Genomic DNA, 6,000 nt, shown 5'->3' with positions numbered 1-6,000 from the left:
GATGATCTCCCACCCAGAAATGACTTCACCTCCCTAAGTTCCTTGGTAGGGAACTTGAGGGGTGGTTACAAACTTCCACTCGACTCACTGCATAATAACTCAGGACAGGAGAGGATAAGAACAGCTCTTTGTGTCACCGGCACCACTTGGAGAAACAGCCTAAAAGGCAGGGATAGCAGCTTGGAGAATTCCAGCAGCTTCAAACTACACCACCAGGATCTCTGTGGGTCTCAGTTGCCATGTCTGTAAAATGGGGAGAATAATACATGCCAAGTGACCATCCTCCCTCAGCAAGAGAACTTTGTGAGTAATAATTGTCATGACAGCACTTTCCAAATGTGCAGGATCAGCAAGAAAGAGATTTCACAGAGATTTCACAGGGCATCAACAGCTCAGGGGATGTTGGCTACAGGCGGGGAAAGCACCTATATGCCCTTCTACCTGCCGCACCCACGGAGGAGGCTCAGCTGGAAGGACAGGTGCACTCCTTCCACATTACTCTGAAATCATTGTGGGTGCCCAGTAAGCACTTCTTGGTCAGAGTCTGAGAGTAACAACTGAAAGTACTGAGGGCTCAAAATCACCTGCTCCAGTTAATCATTTCGAGGGCTTTGGTGTCATATCCTTCCCTGAGTTACGTCTTCTTTCTCAGGCACATGTCCGTGAGGCCCCTGTGTATCTGGGTAGGTCAAACTGCATTGGGTGCGTACTTTTTCTTGGTCAGCATCTCGGTTTCTATTTCTAAAGTCAAAAGAAGTGCCTCGATTCCTCCCAAGACTTGAAAACCCAGCAGGGTCGGTGGCTTCTTTGCTGTGTTGCTGAAAATGGAACAGGCTGCCCTGGAGGTGGTGAGCCCCCTGCCCCGGAGGTGTTCAGTGAGATCACCTGTGACTACATGCTGTGCTAAGGACCTTGTGTGCCTCACCTTCATCGCTGCAACAACCCATGAGGAGCCCATATCATGATCACCTCCATCTCACAGATAACAGGGGAGGGTACCTGCCACACAGCAGCCTTCTACTAACTTGGGAATCACACCACTAGCCATAGGCACAACCTGCCAGAAGCACCATGTGGTCCACTGAGGTGGGAGCTAACTGGGTAACAGTGAATTTTTTCCCTGTGGGTCAGCCATGACGGCTCCCCCACCCCGCCTTTGACCAGGATGATCTCCCACCCAGAGATGACTTCACCTCCCTAAGCCAGACAGGACTGAATGGGAGAACAGCTGGGGAGGTGCATGCAGCACAACCTGGAAAGCGTGTGTGTGTGAGTGTGAGTGTGTGTGAGAGACTGTGTGTGTGTGTGAGAGAGAGAGAGAGAAACAGAGAGAGAGAGGGTGAAAGAGAGAGAATTGCTTTTGTATGAATCTGTCTCTTTCTTTTTCTTTCTTTTTTTCAGCAAACCACAGACCGGCTACACATTCTTGGGCAGTTTCCTGAAGATGAACTTAAGATTTTGAGAGAGAGAGAGAGAAAAAAAGAAAAGAGTAGGGGTGGAGGAAGAAGCGAGGCAGAAAGTAATCAAGCTCACGTGCATGTGCATGCGCGTGCTCACACACACACACACACACTCTTCACACACAACTCCTGGCAATAAGGAAGTGAGACTAGATCTTTTTCATGAATGGGCTTAACTCAGCCTTGCTGAACTTCCGCTCTCCCATTCACCAGCATTCAAATTTCACCTTCTGACCATCCAAGGCAGCTGGCTGCTGGCCCAGGAACTAAGAGCACTTTGAGATCATCCCTCTGACCACAGGCAACTGTGTGCTTGCAAGGAATCTTCTTTCCTGAGCTGGTAAATTCAAAATGACCAGGGTGTTCACAGGGTACCAGGTTTGAGGGCCACTGACCCTTGAACCCCCAACCCTACCTACTGCCCTATTCACCCAGGACCACAGCTTACACTCTGGAAAAGCCAAGAAATGACAGCAGGCAATGCACATGGAGGAAACATTTCTGCACAGCAACTGCACAGGAGGACAGCCCAGGTGAACTCTCTGGGGAACGTTCACGCCTGCCTTAAATTAGGCTGGGGGAAATGACAGTCATCATTTTGGAAAGGACACTTTATGGCTTTTCCCATGGGAGCTAGGGAGCAATGAACTGGGGCGTGTGACCTATAAGTGTGCCATTCTTTCGTATTGGGTGGGAGCCAGGCGAGGCACAGGCAGTGGTGGAAGTTTCTGTTCCCTGGAAAATCAGCCTTGAGATGCCTGGCAGGGTGTGTCCAGGCAGTGGAAGGACCGGTGAAGGGTCTTGAGCAAAAGTCATTTCATGTTGCTGTGCTCCAGCTTCCTCATTTGTCAAGAGGTGGCAATAAGATCTCCCTGGGACAACCGCTGGGGTGACCCAGTGAGCTAAGGCCAAAGACCTGACTCCCCAGTGTGAATGACCCGGGCTCATCGGCAACTCAGTTAGGGAAACCCCTACCACCTAGAGCTGACAAAGCAGCTGCCACTGTTCCGAAAGAATAAGGACAGTTTTATCTCTGAACTTCCAGAAATGGTGGCTGCGACAGACTAGTGGCCCAGAAGCGAGGAAAGCGATGGGAGGCAGACAGGGCTGGCCTGCCCCAAGACCAAAGGAGGAGCAGGAGAGAAGTCGGGGTAGAGACACCACGGAGGCTCAGCTTTTCTTTTCCTGATTTCTTTCCCCTCTCCTGCAACTCCTTCTAATGGAAGCTCAAGGAGGCAACGGAGAAAGGGACATCCTTTTCCTGACTCCACCTTGTATCCTTAGAATCCTCATGCAGGCTCCCTGGTCCCCACACTTGGGCTACAGGGGGTTTCCAAGCCCCGTGTCTTACAATGTTTGGGCCCAGAGGCAGGAGCATAGACGAGATGACCTTCAGAGCACCTTCCCCGCTTGGGGCAAGGAGTCTTTCTCCAAGGCTGAATCTAGGGCAGCATGCTAGAGAACTGCATTCCACTCCTTGCAGCTGCTGAGCTACTGGGTCCAGCTCTGGGCACTGGGAATGGACTCGGAAATACCAGTGGGCTTTGTTTGGGCCGATTACTCACAGTACAGGAATGATATCCATTCCACTGGACTTTCTAGGAACTTGCCTGCAGCTGGAGCGGTCCCTGTCCCTAGGTTTCCTCTAGCACAGAGAGGCTGCTAGCAGAGGCCTGGCTGGGGAGGGAATGTGCAGCTTACAGGGGATGCCAGTGGGCCCAGGAAGCATTGATGCAATGCTCTTTTTATTAAGTTCGGCTCTGAGCCCTTCTCCCCTGTGATAACTTCCAGGAGTGGCTGTCCCCATTTCCCTGGTCTCCTCTCCCTCTCCTGCTTCAAGAGCCAAATTCCTGCATGACAACAGCACCTGAGGAATCCGAATTCACACAATAGTAATGCAGGTGGATAGAGGAAATGCCTGTTGGTCTAAGGAGCTTGGGTAATAAAGGTTGCCGTCTGGTCCGCTGAAGCCTCACATGCCAGGTGCGTGCCCAGCCCTGCAGGCTCTGCCTCCCTCAATCCTTCCAGCACCCTGGTTGTGCAGGTGCTGTCCTTGTGACCTTTTTACAGATGAGGAAGTGGAGCCTTAGGTCAGGAAATGCTTTTAAGATCACATAGTTAGCAAATGGCAGAGCTGGGAATTAAGTCCATTTCTGCTCAATTAAAAAACACGCGAGTTTAGTCACTGGACTCCGATTTTTGTGTGTACTGTAGTAGCTCAGCTTTTTTTTATTTTATTTTATTTTTAATTTTTTATTGATCATTCTTGGGTGTTTCTCGCAGAGGGGGATTTGGCAGGGTCACAGGACAATAGTGGAGGGAAGGTCAGCAGATAAACAAGTGAACAAAGTTCTCTGGTTTTCCTAGGCAGAGGACCCTGCGGCCTTCCGCAGTGTTTGTGTCCCTGGGTACACAGGATCCCAAGGCAGAAGAATTTTTCTTAGTACACAACAAAATGAAAAGTCTCCCATGTCTACCTCTTTCTACACAGACACGGCAACCGTCCGATTTCTCAATCTTTTCCCCACCTTTCCCCCCTTTCTATTCCACAAAACCGCCATTGTCATCATGGCCCGTTCTCAATGAGCTGTTGGGTACACCTCCCAGACGGGGTGGTGGCCGGGCAGAGGGGCTCCTCACTTCCCAGTAGGGGCGGTCGGGCAGAGGCGCCCCTCACTTCCCCGACGGGTCGGCTGGCCGGGCGGGGGGCTGACCCCCCCACCTCCCTCCCGGAGGGGGCGGCTGGCCGGGCAGAGGGGCCCCTCACTTCCCAGTAGGGGCGGCCGGGCAGAGGCGCCCCTCACCTCCCGGACGGGGTGGCTGGCCGGGCGGGGGGCTGACCTCCCCACCTCCCTCCCGGACGGGGCGGCTGGCCGGGCAGAGGGGCTCCTCACTTCCCAGTAGGGGCGGCTGGCCAGGCGGGGGGCTGACCCCCCCACCTCCCTCCCGGACGGGGCGGCTGGCCGGGCAGGGGACTGACTCCCCCACCTCCCTCCCGGACGGGGCGGCTGGCCGGGCGGGGAGCTGACCCCCCCACCTCCCCCCCGGACGGGGCGGCTGGCCTGGCCGGGCAGAGGGGCTCCTCACTTCCCAGTAGGGGCGGCCGGGCAGAGGCGCCCCTCACCTCCCGGACGGGGCGGCTGGCCAGGCGGGGGGCTAACCCCCCCACCTCCCTCCCGGACGGGGCGGCTGGCCGGGCGGGGGGCTGATCCCCCCACCTCCCTCCCGGACGAGGTGGCTGCCGGGCGGAGACGCTCCTCACTTCCCAGACGGGGTGGCTGCTGGGCGGAGGGGCTCCTCACTTCTCAGACGGGGCGGCTGCCGGGCGGAGGGGCTGCTCACTTCTCAGACAGGGCGGCCGGGCAGAGACGCTCCTCATATCCCGGACGGGGCGGCAGGGCAGAGGTGCTTCCCACATCTCAGACGACGGGCGGCCGGGCAGAGACGCTCCTCACTTCCAGGATGTGATGGCGGCCAGGAAGAGGCGCTCCTCACTTCCTAGATGGGATGGCGGCGGGACAGAGATGCTCCTCACTTTCCAGACTGGGCAGCCAGGCAGAGGGGCTCCTCACATCCCAGATGATGGGCGGCCAGGCAGAGACGCTCCTCACTTCCCAGACGGGGTCGCGGCCAGGCAGAGGCTGCAATCTCGGCACTTTGGGAGGCCAAGGCAGGCGGCTGGGAGGTGGTTGTAGCGGGCCGAGATCACGCCACTGCACTCCAGCCTGGGCGCCATTGAGCACTGAGTTAACAAGACTCTGTCTGCAATCCCGGCACCTCGGGAGGCCGAGGCTGGCAGATCACTCGCGGTTAGGAGCTGGAGACCAGCCCTGCTGACACAGCGAAACCCCGTCTCCACCAAAAAAATACGAAAACCAGTCAGGCGTGGCGGCGCGCGCCTGCAATCGCAGGCACTCGGCAGGCTGAAGCAGGAGAATCAGGCAGGGAGGTTGCAGTGAGCTGAGATGGCAGCAGTACCGCATCAGAGGGAGACCGTGGAAAGAGAGGGAGAGGGAGACCGTGGGGAGAGGGAGAGCGTAGCTCAGCTTTTACGAGAACCGGAGATTAAGCTCCCTGAGGGTAAAGGCTATGTCTTATTTCTCTATAAGATGCCAGGAACTCGTTTTAAAATGCACCTGCCAAAACATGCTGAGATGGTGGGCGGCGGCTGCCCATGGATGATATGGAGGCCACTGCAGCTGAAGGGACAAAAATCAACCCTGGAACTGTCCACGCTGCAGACAGACCTTTCAGTTTGCTCTCACCCTGCTTCTCCCGTGGCTGTGGTATTTTTCTCCCGTCTGCCTCCTGGTTTCTGCCCACTGGAGGCTTTTCCAGCCTCGTGACCTCTATTACTGCCCTCTCTCTGCAAATGCCTGCACCTACTCATCGCCCTGTCTTCAAGCCGCTACCGCATGACTGAGGTTCCTCTACTCTTCTTCCCTGTGCCACGTCTCTGTTCCCTAACGGCTTCTCTGGCTCGCTCTCTGTGTCTCTAAGCACCTGGGCCACCTCACTCTCCATTCCTGCTGAGGGTGTC

The sequence above is a fragment of the Gorilla gorilla genome, chromosome 10 (assembly GCF_029281585.2).
Source record: "Gorilla gorilla gorilla isolate KB3781 chromosome 10, NHGRI_mGorGor1-v2.1_pri, whole genome shotgun sequence".
In the NCBI taxonomy this organism is placed as follows: Eukaryota; Metazoa; Chordata; class Mammalia; order Primates; family Hominidae; genus Gorilla; species Gorilla gorilla.
The sequence above is the reverse complement of the archived record's forward strand: the minus strand, read 5'-3'. Positions refer to the sequence as shown.